Below are 15,268 nucleotides of genomic sequence, written 5' to 3'. Positions count from 1 at the left end.
TTGAGGGGGGACCTCTTCACCCAGAGAGGGGTGGGGGTGTGGAAGGATCTGCCAGCTGAGGGGGTGACTGCGGACTCAGTTCTAACGTTCAATTAGAATTTGGATGGGAGAGGGATGGACTGGGTGCAGGTCAGTGGGACTAGGGAGATGGTTCAGCCCAGACGAGAGGGGCCGAATGGCCTGGTTCTGTTCTCTGCGCACAGGGTTTTTGTCCGACCAATAAGTGGTCTGCAGGGAAAAAAAGATGCATGGATGTGCCCTGACCTGAAATCTTGAAGTGCCAGCTTTGAGGTCGTCTTATACAAAGGGCTCGCTCAAAACGGGTCGTCCTATACGCCGGCCCCGGCATTCCACGGCAACCGGCCGAATCCCTGCACGCCGCAAGGGCCCTCCCTTGGTTCGTGTCAATTGTTGGTCAGTGTCGGGACCTGGACCATTAATTACCGGCGAGAAATTAAATCCCCGGGCCGGTCAACCGCGGCGTCCAGGCAGCTTGTTGCTAAGCGACGGGGTCAGAGTTGAGGGAATTCATTTTTCTTTTTCGGTCCCTCGCAGCCTTGAGGCAACGCGAGGATTAATCATCTGCAGCAAGAGGAATCTTTTTAAATTCTCCGAGGAGCTGGGCCTGGGCTCCGGTCGCCTCAGCGAGATGCGGGCGGTTGCGTGGCAACGGATGTCGGCGCGGCCCACGGCCCGGGGTGGAGTGCGCAGGCGCGGGGCCCAGGCCGGGGTGGAGGGCGCAGGCGCGGAGCCCAGGCCGGGGTGGAGGGCGCAGACGCGGGGCCCGGCCCGGGGTGGAGGGCGCAGGCGCGGGCCTGGCACGAGCGGAGGGCGCAGGCGCCGTTCGCTGGTGCTCATGGCGGGCTGTTGCCGAGCGTTCGGCCCCGACTCCTCTGGGATCGGTGAGTGCTGGGGCGGGGCGGTTCCACTTCCTCTGGACGGGTCTCTTACCCGCTCCCCTCCCCTCTGGGGCCGCGTCGCCCGCAACCACAGGGCTTGGTGTCAGTGAATGGGTCAAAGTGACCCAGGTCAGTACAGGGTCGGGGGTCAAGGTGCAGAGAATGGACGGGTCGGGGGTCAAGGTGCAGGGTATGGACAGGTCAAGGTGCAGAGAAAGGATGGGTCAGGGGTCAAGGTGCAGAGTATGGACAGGTCAAGGTGCAGAGAATGGATAGGTCAGGGGTCAAGGTGCAGAGAATGGATAGGTCAGGGGTCAAGGTGCAGAGAATGGATGGGTCAAGGTGCAGTGAATGGACGGGTCAGGGGAAAAGGTGCAGAGAATGGACAGGTCAGGGGTCAAGGTGCAGAGAATGGATGGGTCAGGGGTCAAGGTGCAGTGAATGGACGGGTCAGGGGACAAGGTGCAGAGAATGGATGGGTCAGGGGTCAAGGTGCAGAGAATGGACGGGTCAGGGGTCAAGGTACACATTATGGACAAGATTTGGTGTCAGGGTGGGAGTCAAGGGGTAAGGATGGATGGGTCAGAGATCAAGGTGCAGGGTTTGGCAAAGATGGAGTTGAGGGACCAGGACTTGGTATGTAAGAGTAGCAGTAAGGGGAAGGGTTTAGAATCAGTAGATTGGTCAAGCGACAGAGGATGTGGTTGGCCGACCGGGGTCAAGGTGCAGATGTCAGAGTTGGGAATGGTGTGGTGTTTGTGGTGGAATTGGGATTGGGCAAAGGTCAGAGTTGAGTAAGGGTCAGTTTGGGATCAGAGCAGAGACCGGGGATGGGTTCTAAGGGACGTAGCTCTGGCAGGATGAAATGTTTGTGCTTGGACGCAGCGGTAGGTTACTGGAGGTGTGTTGCGGAGCAGAGGATGAAATTTGGAGTTGAAGTTTGTGTGTATGAGACCGGGATTAGGTCGAGTGATGAACCTTTGTCATCAATCTATCCTTGATTAATGCTTTAATGATGTCTGTAATCTGAGTGCCTGATGTTTACTGAAAGTGGTTCTCTAAACAATCATTAACTTGGCTGCAAGTTTTAATTTTCAGTGCAAGTTGTTTATCGTGGCTCCTGCAGTGTTAGCCAAGTGCTTGAGCTCTGAAATCCACTCCCTGAATCAACCCCTTTGCCTTTAAATTTCTCTTTAAATCCAGCTCTTTTTTCCAAGCTTTCTGCACTCCTGCATCATGTGCTTGTTTGAGGCTCCACTTTTGTTGAGTCTTTGGTGTAACGCATTGGAACGATTTATTGTGTTGCTTCAGTGCATTGTTGCTATGAAGGTAACCAGAATGGTGCAGAATGATTTGATATGCCTTAATGTTATTTAATGTAATGTGCTGGTTTGAGGATTGTCACTGACAACTAATTGGGCTGCAGCCTTGAATCGTATTAAAATATTAACACATATACTAGCCAGTTTACTAGAATCGTATTGCGACTCACTCTCCTTTCGGGCCGTGTTTTTGGTGGGGAAGTGTTTTGTTCTGGAATCTATAGCACAGATACAGGGCCTTTGGCTCAACTTTTCTTTTTGGTAGGAATATTATAGGTCAGAATATCATCGAAAGCCGAAAAGTCTGTACTGTGCTGTAGTATTCTATGCTCTGTTATCCACACTGGCAAAGCTACTGCACCTGTTTGACTGCTTTTATCCTACACCCCTATCCATATCACTTTTAACCATAATAATCGTCCCCACCTCTACCATTTCCTCCAGTAACTCGTTCCATACACTCATCTCCCTCTGAGCAAGAAAACCTGCTGCTCGGGTCCTTTTTACATCTTTTCTCCATAAACAAATGCCCTCTAGTTGTGGCCTCTCCCTACCCAGGCAAAGATTCTGCTACTTATCTGTTCACCCATATCCTCTGCAGATTGTGGCATCTATGGGATGTTCCGTGGCAACTCGCCAAGACTTACGACTTCCAAACCCACCCTCTCTCCCAGCTCAGAGAGCGTGAACAAGCATGGGAGCCCCTCTGAAGGACTCTGACCCCAGCATCATTTGTTCTCTTTCTCTCCCTGATGCCGCTCGACACAGTGGGTTCCTTTAGATCTGTTCTCCAGCATGTGTTCAGCTCCTCATCAGCCTGCCAGTGACATCTCATCACTGAGAAACTTGTTCAGGGATAGATACCTACGTATGTTCATAAAATGAAAGACAGAGCACTACCCTGACATGGAAATATATTGCCGCTCCTTCATTAGCGCTGGATCAAAATCATGGATCTCTCTCCCGAACTCTCATCTCAACACTGCAGTGTTTCAAGAATTCAGCTCAAGGGGAATTAAACATTGGCTCAGCCTGTGGATCCCACATCCCTCGAATGAATTTTAAAAAATACCTTGGCCCATGTTCCAAGGTCTCACTGGTCAACTCACTCCCCAGGGCCCTGCCTGGGTTTAACAAGAGGCTCTGGTAGCATAGTGGGTAGAGCACTGGTCTTGTAAACCAGGGGTCGTTAGTTCATTCCTCACTGGGGCCTCATTTTATGCGGGGCGCTGGACTAAGAGGCGATTCTCTGCCTTATGGTAGACAAAGTTAAAGAATTTCGTGAATGTTTCATTCTAAATGTAGTATTAAGATCCAATAATGGAAACACTTTGTAAAATCTATCTGCCATCCTCTTGCCCGCCCACGCCCACTTTCCCAGTCAATCCAGATCCCTGCTGAAACCTGAGACGACCTTCACTGTCCACCGCATGTTATCATGTTGGTTAATACGTGGGGCGCAGGTTCATTACTGATGTAGGCACGGTGAATAGCAGGAAGCTGTCCTATTACCGATGAGCCAAGGACCTCGATGCAGATTTAAAGTGATGGGCAACAGAAGTAGGGGGTTTGGGGGAGAAGAGTCTGAGGGGAAGGTTGTGACCTGGAGTGTGGTGCAAACAGAACCAGCTGTCACCTTAAGGGAATTGGGTAGGCATGAGTGAAAACACAACGCTGAAGAAACTCAGCAGGTCAAACAGGGTCCTTTATAGAGCAGATAAAGATACAGAACCAACGTTTCATTAAGGTGGCAGAGAGAAAGGCAACAAGGCATGAGAGAATGTAAAGAGTGGGGACTGGGACAGACTTGATGGACCGAATGGCTGCTTATCATCCTCTGATTATAGATTGCGAGTCCTGATTCTCCATCTTTCGTTTAACACTATGCAGTTTGCTGAATGCAAACGAGGTGAGCGTGGCTAGTGGGAGACGTGTACTCCTGCAGGCAAGACGGAGGACCTTATGGAGACATGCGGCCATTGAGAATGCATGCCCTTAACCCACCCACCTAAAGCAGGCACACAGTGAAATGCTGGAGTCTCTGTTCCATAGGCAGCAGACCTGGTTTCCTGGTAACCAGGATGGAGGTGATTGGCAGAGGTTTTTTTTAAAACGCGGAGAGTGGGACTGCCCTCCAGTCCGGATTCAAATGGGAATTGTGTAAATACTGGAAGAGAAGGAATTTGTAGCATGGTGTTTTTTTAATCTGTATTCCAGCATGTGTTCAGCTCCTTGCCAGCCTTGCCAGTGGCACCTCATCACTGCGAAACCTGAGCAGGGACAGATAGCTGTGTGTGTTTGTAAAACGAGAGACGCCGCATACCCTAAACAGTTAAAATGTCCTTGGACAGGCTGTTGTGATGCCTCAAAACCTTGAACCGAAAACCATTTTGGAGTTGGTGAATGCAGGGGATGATGAAGCCAAAAGCTTCTCAATGATGCCCTTTGTTGTCAGAACTTCTGGATTTCCTGCTGGGAAAGAAGGATGACCGGCAAGAAAATATACAAGTGAACCGGTGCGGACTCGAAAGGCCAACATGGCCTGTTTCCGCTCTGTAAATGGTTATAGGGTTATGGTTATGTCGGCAACAGGGAGAACTCCTGCAGCCCAGTGGTTCTGGCACAAGAATGTTTTCAGTGGCCAGAACTGTGCACCAATCTGTGTGTGTGTGCATGGCTGTTTCATTCTTTCTCTGTGGTTGGGCACAAGTGAGGCAGCTAAGGCCAGGGTTTGTTACAAGGTTCAAGGTTCCTTTTATTAACACATTAAAAAAGTAATATACGTTAACTTTTGCCCACTGTAAAGAGTGCATTAGTGTTGCTTACAGTACAAGAGAAAGAGAAGCAAAAGAGAGTCCCTTCAAAGCCACTGAATGTTCATTGATTCGCCTCCAGCGCTCCCGCAGCCTCTGCAGCCGCACAGACTCCTGTTTAATTCATCAGCCACCCGAGTTCCAGATCCAAACCTCCCGATGTGATCAGGAAGCCCTCAGCACCCAAGGCCTCTTGGGAGCCCTTCTTGCCCTCAGCATCTTCTCGAATCCAAGGTCTGACACCTGGTTCCCATGAGCCAGTCTCCAGCAGCCTGTAGGAGTCCCCAGACCCCAAGTTGCCCACAGCTTGTGTGGGTCCCTCGGCCGCTGAGCCCCTCACTGGTCACCACCCTGTAGGGTTGCCTCTCCTCTGCTTCTCCTTCTCCACAAGGAGTGTTATTCCTGTTTCTGGTCCCCTGTGCAAGTCTGTCCACTTCCTATTCCTTGTTCCCATGCCAAAGGGATACTCAGTTTAAATGACCAAAAGATGGTATTAAATATTTTGCGATTCATATAGATAATAATTTGAAAAATTTATATGAATTTAATTATTTATCATTGCTTAAAAAGGTTGAAGATTTTTAAAAATGGATCAATTTACCTATAACATAAGTGGGAAGAGTTAATTGTATTAAATTGAATGTATTTCCAAGAATACAATATCTTTTTCAAACATTACCTATTTTAATAACTCAATTTTTTTCAAGAATTGAACAAATATGTAATGAAATTCCTCTGGAACGGTAAAATGTCTAGCATTTCCTTAGAAACATTGAAATATGAATTGGGAGACTTCCTGCTTCCTAATTTCAAAAATTATTATCAAGCGGCACAAATGAAATTTCCTACCTCTTTTTTGAAAGAGATGAAAAACTAGCATGGGTTAAAAATAAAATTGAATAAAATAGGAGCGAGAAAAGCAGAATTCATATACAAGTAGGATGCAAAACTGATGGTGAAAAAGGAACCCCATCGTTGAAGCATTTGATTTTATCTAGAATAAAATAAATGATTAAATCGGTGCAAGAGGACCTTGAATTCAAAATTCTTATATCTTTTTCAAAAGATCAATTTTTAGATATTTGGTTTTGAAAGGGGATTATAAATGTTGAAGATTGTTATGAAAAGGGTCAATTAATGACATTTGAACAATTGAGAAATATATACAGAATAATCCAAAATACCCATTTTTGTTATTTCCAATTGAGAGCAAATTTGAGGGACAGGTTGGGACCAATCATGTTGCTACCTGGTGAAGTAGAAATTTTTATTAGGAGAAGAACTGTTAAGAAGTTTAGGAACTCCTGAACATGGAGTTCATAAACCTTGACAGAGGTGGGAATTAGATTTAAATATCATAATTAACGAGCAAAGGTGGGCAGATCTTTGCAGAGATTCTATGACTAACACTATTAATGTAAGGTATAGATTAGTTCAGTATAATTTTTTACATCAGTTATCTCTAGCATCACAAAAATTGAATAGATTGAAATCAGACTTATCAGATCAATGATTTAGCTGTGGTGAGGATGTAGGAATTTTTTTTTATATTCAGCTTGGTCTTGTCCCAAGTTAAGACCTTTTTGGGTGGATTTAGGGAATTTTTTTTAAACAAGTTACAGGTGGTATATTTTTGCAAAATCCAGATTCATTTGTTACGAGCCCAAAGGACCCCAAAACCCAGCAGCAATAGATATTCACCAAGACAAATAGTTACTTAAACAAAAGTTGCTTTTAATTATCTTTAAACATGAAAACAGAATCACACTTTAACTTATCTCTATTAACTTAACTACCCAACTTAACCCCCTTCTAATTCTAAGCACGTGTATGTGATGTGTGTGTGTAAATTTAAGAAAAGTTCTTTGGTTCACAGTTCAATCTCACTTCTCATTCCTCCAAGTTCACTGGTTGCAGGCAATTCTTATACTGTGCACAGAATTTAACATGTATAAAGTTCACCAGGCTTTGGTGCTCAAAAGGTAAATGTTTACCGCTCAGGAAGGTTTTCGTAGGGTTTGCAGAGAGAGAGATTTGTTGTTCCAGGATTTCCACAACTGAGGTACCACCATTTGTCACCTCAATGTCTTGCTGATGAAACCTGCCCCATCAGGGTTCTCCAGATGACTCTCTCTCTCTCTGTGCTCTCTCTCTCACTCTCTCTGTGCTCTCTCTCTCTCTCTGTGCTCTCTCTCTCTCTCTCTCTCTGTGCTCTCTCTCTCTCTCTCTCTCTCTCTCTCTCTCTCTCTCTCTCTCTCTCTCTCTCTCTCTCTCTCTCTCTCCCCCCAACTGCCAGAAAGCCCTGACCTTCTCCTGCAAACAATAGGAGTTAATCTTCTTGGTCAAGCTGTTGTCTTTAGGTAAACAAAAACCCAGGAGTGACCTTTCTGTGCACTCTGTCAAAACCCTTGCAAAGAGCTTTTTAACAGCTAGCGCATCTCCTGCTTGTTGCTTTAATAACGTCATTACAATTACCACCTACTTGTGAAATGTGCACAGCATTCTTCATAGTTTCTGTAAAGTTACTGAATATGAATTTTTCAATATTTCAAATAAGATCTGTTTTAAAGTGTGTGTATGTATGTAACCCACTCTAATTTTACCAATTTATCTCCCAAATACATCTATCACATATTCTATCACATTTTTATTAGGAAATATTGAAGGAACAAGACCTAAATTAAAACCGTCATTATATCAATTGGAATTTGTTGAAGTTGCATTAGCTGCTCAACTGCGGCTTATTAATACAATGTATGACTCAGAAAAAATTCCTTCTTGGGTAAGTATAAAACTTAGTTAAAAAAAGGAAACAAACCCTCAAGATTTTATTTACAAATGGAATGGGAGAATGTTAATAGCAAATAAGGAAACTTATTTTAAAACTTATTGGTATTATGGAATAAAGCTGATAAGGAAAAGGAGGATCTGGTTGGTTGTCCAGGAAAATACCGCTATTTCACAATATATTTATTCCTTTTTCTATGGGGAATTGATATCTGAAGATTTGGCAACAGCATGGTATTAATAAAATTGAGGATTGTTTTGAGGGAGGAAAATTTATTACGTTAAAAAGAATGAGGAAAAATTTAATATATCTGAAAATACTAGATTATGTTATTATTAACTTAGTAATTTTTTGCGAGAAACATTTGATCAAGATTTGAAATTGTCTCCAGAAACATTGTTATGTAATGGGAATATAAAGAAATTTTATTTTAGTAATGTACAAATTATTACAAAAGAAAACTAAGAAATTAGGAATTCATAAATCAAGGCAAAGATAGGAAGTAGATTTGAATATACAAAAATGGACTGACGTTTCTAAAGAAATTATGAAAAGTATAATACATGTGAGATACAGACAAGTTCAATACAATTTTATTCACCAGTTATATCTGACACCTCAAAAGATAAAGAAATTGAATCAGATTTACTCGGATTTATGTTTTAGATGGAAACAAGAAGTTGGTACTTTTCTGTATTCTACTTGGCAATATCCTAAAGTAAGATCTTTTTGGTTGAAAATAGGTAATTTTTTAGAACAAATAACAGAGATTAAATTCCCATAGGCTCCATTGTTATTTCTTTTAGGAAATGCTAAAGGAATTGTTTAAATCAAAACAATGTTTATCTAATTAAATTTGTGCAAATTGCATTAGTGATAGCTAGAAGGTGCATAGCCATATCTTGGAAATCAGATATAAATTTGGGAATGGAAAGATGGCATGCTGGTGTTCGGAACTGTATTCCACAAGAAAATAACATATAATTTACAAGATAAATATATTTTTGAAAATATGGTGCCAATATTTACAAAAGGTGGGTTTAAATATTTAATTGAATTTTTGATATTTTATTTCTTCTAACGTCTCTCTATATTATGAAATATTATAGTAATAAAACTTCCTTTCTTTGTAGGGGGTAGTATGGGATGTAGGGAGGGTCTAGGTAGATCTATATTTCTTTTTTTTTCTTTTCTCTTTTTTTAGTACCACATTTATTGGGATTTGAATTATATATATGTAAAATGAAAAAAATTATTTTGGCTTTAAATCTATAAATAAAATATTTTTTAAAAGTTGCATTTGTAGTGACAAGGAAATCTATTGCAGTTACTTGGAAATCAGATGGACATTTGGGGATGGCAACATGGAATGTAGAAATTCAATGTTATACTCCTTTGGAAGAAATTACATATAATTTGAGAAATAAATATGCTACATTTTTACAAATTTGGCACCTGTATACTCAAACATTAGGTTTAAATTTGTAATGTTGTGCTTCCACTGCCTCTGGACCTATGAGAATCTCCTTTGAATTGTATTAAATAACTCTTTAAATATATGTGTTAGATGGCATCCCTCTGCAATCCTGAAAATTTCATTCTATTTTTTATTTTATTTTATATAACTACATTATATCTTTATATTAACTATTTTGAGGGTGGGGGGGGTTGAGCGGGAATTTTTTTTTGATGGGTGGAGATATATACCATCATGTATGTAGTTTTTAGTTTGTTTTCCTTTCGCAATTTGTGTTATATTAATCTTTGACTACTACGTGTATTACAGAGTCCAGAAGACCCTAAAAACCAGCAGAAATAGATATGCACCACACACAGGGTCACTTAAACAAAAGTAGTAAAACAGAATTAAACTCTAACTTAATACTTAACCTACTTACTTAACCTACCTAACTACTTAATCCCCCCTCTAATACTAAGCACGGGTATGTGCAATGTATATTTAAGATTAGAAAAGTTCTTTGGTTCACAGTCCAACCTCACTGGTTGTAGGCAATTCTTGTACTGTGCACGGAAGTTAGCATTAACAAAGTTCAGCAGGCTTTGGTGCTTAACAGGCAAATGGTTACCACTCAGGAGGGTTCTTGCTGGTCTTCAGAGAGAGATTCCTTTTCTAGGACATCTGCAACTGATTCCTTCTCAATCAGTCTTGCTGATGAAACTTGCCAGCAGGGTTCTCCAGATGATCCTCTTTCTTTCAGGTCACCTTTCAGACCTCCAATCTCCTCCTTTGACCAGGCAGCCTTACAAAGTTTGCCAGCTTGTCCTTCTGGAACTGATTTCTGTGATTCCTCTCTCTGTTTCACACCCTTCCTCTCTGAGAGCAAAAATGTTCTGTCTCTGCCTGCAAAGATCACATGCTCTCCCAGGCAAGCTGCTGTCAATACTTTGTTGCCTCCTGCAAAAAGCATTCTGTGAAAGTCCTGTAAATATTTTGTGTTTTACAATGTGTGTGTACAAGCTGCTCTAACAATTCCTCCCAAACCACCTCCAAATACTCCATCACACATGTATGGAGAAAATTTTAAATAAAATATCCAAAAAAAAGAAATGGGAGCAAGAGTCGGCCATCCGGCCCTTCGAGCTTACTCCACCATTCAGTGTGATCCTGACTGATCTGATGACAGGTTCATCTCCGCTTATCTGCCTTTTCCCCATATCCCTAAATCAACTTCTGTGTAAAAATCTATCCAACCTTGTCTTAAATATATTTACTGAGGTCACCTGCACTGCTTCAATGGGCAGTGAATTCCAGACGTATCACCTTCTGGTAAAAGCAGTTTCTCCTCATCTCCGGCCTAAACATAATACCCTGAACTTGAGGCTATGTCCCCTAGTTCTAGTTTCCTCCACCAATGGGAACAACTTACCTACCCCTAACTTATTGATGCCTTTCATAATTTTATACGTTTCTCTAAGATCCTCTCTCATTCCTCTAAATTCCAGCAAGTACAGTCCTAGACAATGCAATCTCTCCTCATAGGTCAACCCCCTCATCTCTGGAATCAGATTGAGTGGAGCTGGAGCCACACTCTCGTCTGACTGCATACATATATCTGATTTCCTTGCTTCTCGGTAAAGAATTCTGATCCGAAATGTTGGCCATTCTTTCTCTCCCACTGACGCAGTCAACCTACTGAGTTCCTCTAGCAGCTTTGTTTTCTCCAAATTCCTCTTGTCTGTCTGCTTCACTTCCTAGCCATAATATTGTGTGCATTCTGGTCGCCAGCAAAGATGTGATTTGACTTGAGAAGGTGCAGGAAAAAGTAACAAAAATGTTGCTTGGATTGGAGGGCTTGGAATTACAAGGACATTTTGGGCTTTTCTCTTTGGAGTGAAGAAGGATGAGAGGAAACCACAGAGGCCCACAAAATTCTGAGAGGCATAGATCATTACAGCGCAGTACAGGCCCTTTGGCCCTCGATATTGTGTTGACCCATATATTCCTTAAAAAACACTAAACCCTCCCTACCCCATAACCCTCTTTTGCTTCAGTCCATGTGCATGTCTAAGAGTCTCTTAAATGCCCCTAATGTTTCAGCCTCCACCACTATCCCTGGCAAGGCATTTCAGGCACCCACAACTCTGTGTGTAAAACAAGAACAACTTACCCCTGGACGTCTCCCCTGATCTTCCTTCCCTTCACTTTGCGCTCATGTCCTCTGTGTTTGCTATTCCAGCCCTGGGAAAAATGTGCTAACTGTCCACCCTATCTATGCCTTTTGTAACCTTATTGACCTCTATTAAGTCTCCTCTGATCCTTCTTCACTCCAAAGAGAAAGGTCCCAGCTCTGCTCACCTTGCCTCTTTTGACGTTTTCCAATCCAGGCAGCATCCTGGCAAATCTCCTCTGCCCCCTCTCCATAGCTTCCACATCCTTCCTGTGATGAGGTGACTGTTCTGTAGGGCCCTTTAGCTGCTGAGCCCCTCACCGGACCACTTCCGTGCTCACCATCCTGTCGGGCTGTCTCCTCTGCTTCTCCTTCACAACAAGTTTTTTTTTCCCCATTTCTGGTACTCTGTCCGCTTCCTATCACTTGTTCCCATGCCAGGGTGTTTGAGCTGCCTTGTTGGCATCAATAGGGTAGACAGCCAGCACCTTTTTCCTAGGGTGTGAGTAGCAAACACTTGAGGGCATCTCTACAAGGTGAGGGGAGGAAGTTTAGGGGATATGTCAGGGGTTAGTTTTTTTTAATACACAGTCATGAGTGCCTGGAATGCCTTGCTAGGGATGGTGGAGAAGGCTGAAACATTAGGGGAATTTAAAGGACTCTTAGACAGGCTCATAGTTTATGGATGTGAAGTAGGGAAGGATTAGATTTTTGAGTAGGTTTATATAGGTCAGCACAACATCGTGGGCTGAAGGCCCTGTATATTTTATGAGATATTGGAAAGGCTGCTCTGTTTTCCCTGGAATGAAGGAGGTTGAGAGGTGACATGATACAGCTAGATAAAATTGAGAGATCCAGAAAGGGTAGGTAGGTGGCGTCTGTTCCCCATAGTGGGAGTGTCTAAAACCGAGGGTTTCAGGTGGGAGGGAAGAGGTTTCAAGGGGATCTGAGGGGTGAATGTTTCACACAGCACTTGGTTATCTGGGTTGAGCTGCCAGAGGAGGTGGTAGAGACGGGAGCTAAACTTGCGAGGTATCTGGACAGATGTTTGAATGAACCAGGCAGAGAGAGATATGGAATGAATCCCTAATGCAGGCAAAAGCAATTAGTATAGATAGGCTTTGGGGTAACGGGGGGTGAGGGGGGGTGGTCAGCATAGACACTGCGGTCTGAAGTGCTCTATCTGTGCGGTACAACTCAGGATAGATTTTGTGTTTCAGCTGTCCCACCACTGTGTGGCCAATTTCTCTTGTCCCCATGTGATTGGAGTTAAAACACACAGAAATGCTGGAGAAACTCAGCCGGTCTTGCAGTGCTCATTGGAGGTAAAAATACAGAACTGAAGTTTGGCCCTGAGCCCTTCTTCAGCACCAGATCCTGCAAGGAATAAAATTGTAGTGTGGAGCACAGCGGAGTTGTTGCAGGGAAAGGTCAAGAACCCGCATGTGCTGATGCCCAACACAACACATGGCTCTCGGGTTGCAATGCAAACACTGCTCAGAGAAACATGGGTACTTTGAACAGATCTTCGTTGCTGTGTGTGTCTGAAGGGATGAGGGTGAAACCCATGTGGGATGATTTGTAGCTGTGGAAATGTTTTGATCAGCATCTAATCGAGGGATCTCGTGTGACAGATTATGTAATATTTTATATTATGTATAGATATGTTTTTGGGAGATAAACTGGGTTTTTTTTAGTGTAGGTCACAAACAGATACAAACACTTCAAAACATCTCATTTTAAAATGCAAGAGTTATGCATCAGGTGGCACCTAACTCCTGTGCTGGAAATTTTCACAATGAGGTGCAAATGGAAGGGCCCATCTCAGGAAACAGATGAGATCTCTCATGAATTGATTTTTGGAGTCAGCAAGCTGTTTTGGTGGAGTGTTCTGCTCTCGGAAGTTCATGTGGTTTTGCAAACAGATAGAATCAAGCAGGTTTCTTCTCTAAGTGTGACAGAGAGAGAGAGACTGCTGGTTTTCTGCAGTGACTTTTGGAAGCTTATTTGAAACCCCATTTTGAAGACGGGTTGTTAGTTCTGAGTTCAGCCTGTTCAAAGCCCTTGTGGTCCATACAAGAGGAGAGGACTGGCTGTAGAATGTTTCACCTGAGATAAAGGGAACAGAAAAGGAACTCTGGTGACCTGAAAGAAAGAGATTATCATCTGGAAAACCCTAATGGGACAAGTTTCTTTGGCAAGACACTGAAGTGGCTGATCGGAAGGAATCAGTTTGTGTCCAACGAGCAACAAATCTCTCTCTGAAAACCAACAAGAACCTTCCTGAGCAGTAACCATTTACCTTTCAAGCACCAAAGCCTGGTGAAAATTCATAAATGTTAAATTCTGTGCACAGTCTAAGAATTGCCTGCAACCAGTGAACTTGGAGGAGTGAGAAGTGAGATTAGACTGTGAATCAAAGAACTTTTCTGAACTTGCACACATATTACATACACGTGCGCTTAGAATGAGAAGGGGGTTAAGTTAATAGTGATACGTTAAAGTGTGATCCTGTTTTTACGTTTAAATAAAATTAAAAGTAACTTCTGTTGAAGTAACCATTTGTCTTGGTGAATTTCTAGTGCTGCTGGGTTTTGGGGTCCTCTGAGCCCATAACACTAGGGAATGAGAAACCACTAAGGGTGTCTATTGCAAAAGGGGAAAGTTTGCTATCCTGCTGGGGAGCAGAGGAAAGTTTGCTCAGGGGAAAGTTTGCTCAGGGGAAAGTTTTCTCAGTCAAAGACCAGCAAATCAAAAATTGGCAGATTCCAAAAATGAGCAACAAAAACAGGTGGTGCTGAAAACACTCAGCAGATCAGGCAGCATCTGTGGGAAGAGATGTCTGCAGACGCTGTGATTGTAGTAAAAACATAAAGAGGCTGGAGGAACTCAGCAGGTCTCACAGCGTACACAGGAGGTAGATACATTCCCGACGTTTCGGGCCTGAGCCTTTCATAGTATAAGCTAAAAGCAGGCAGGCGTGAGGGAGGGGGAATGGGGGCGGGGAGGAGTCCAGACCAACAAACCAAAGGTGTTCATTGGATATGATAAGAGGAAAGATGAGAATTGATTTTGTCTCTGTGAAAAGTGGTGGGAGAGGGGGCAGAGAGAGAACTAGAGAAAAGGAGATGGGGGGAGAAGAAAGGGGGTTGTTTTAACAGAAACCAGAAAAGTCGATATTAATGGCATCTGGTTGGAGGGTGCCCAGATGGAAGATGAGCTATGGAAAGGGTTTTAGCCGTTCCTCTCTTCACAGACACTGCCTGACATGCCAAGAGTTTTCAGCACCTTCCCTTTTTGCTTCAGATTGCCAGCATTGTATGTCTTTTGAATTTTTCCTTTTAACATTTTTACCTTGCAGTTTTCACAGTAAGTTAACTGAGCATTTGTATTTACAGGAACTGATTTTGCTTTGAGTCATACAATATTTCAGGGTCAATGATTACAAGTTAGGACCACACCCTTCTGTTCACATGAGCAGGGAATCAAAGATTGTGGCAGACATTCTATGCAGAAATGAGTGACGCGCTGTCACTTCCTTCCTGAAATCCAGCGGTGGATGAACAGAGCTCATCCCACAGCCACCTTCTTCACCCTCCAGGTAGGAGGCTCCTGTTTAACTTCTGGTATTGCAGGAGGAGAAGGGCGAAATATTTTCCCTGCAGAGTGTGAGGTGTGGGAGTGCTTTCTTTGACTGTTTACACCAGTCTGACTAGGAATCTGCACAAAGGTGCCAAGAGTCTAGGATTTGGAAACATTGGCGAGTTGTGGCCAGTAGTCATTCCTCATCAAACTGTGCTGGGAAGGAAGAAACACC

The 15,268-nt window shown here is 43.3% G+C and overlaps 1 protein-coding gene across 2 annotated transcripts in view; it reads left to right on the top strand.

Annotated features, from left to right (window-relative positions):
• Positions 1 to 763: 763 nt before the first annotated feature.
• The window catches only part of ppp1r16a (protein phosphatase 1, regulatory subunit 16A), a 143,139-nt gene continuing 128,634 nt past the window's right edge, over positions 764 to 15,268 (top strand). Inside the window, exon 1 of one of the 2 annotated variants that reach the window (XM_069915136.1) lies at positions 764 to 902. The gene's annotated coding sequence lies outside the window, so the exon portion shown is untranslated. Of the gene's footprint in view, positions 903 to 14,920; positions 15,053 to 15,268 lie in introns of those variants that run through there. The other variant, XM_069915138.1, reaches the window with a different exon arrangement.

Source organism: Narcine bancroftii, chromosome 1, assembly GCF_036971445.1.
Source record: "Narcine bancroftii isolate sNarBan1 chromosome 1, sNarBan1.hap1, whole genome shotgun sequence".
NCBI classification, from domain to species: Eukaryota; Metazoa; Chordata; class Chondrichthyes; order Torpediniformes; family Narcinidae; genus Narcine; species Narcine bancroftii.
Note: the sequence above shows the minus strand (reverse complement) of the source record. Positions and strands in the feature narration are given on the sequence as shown.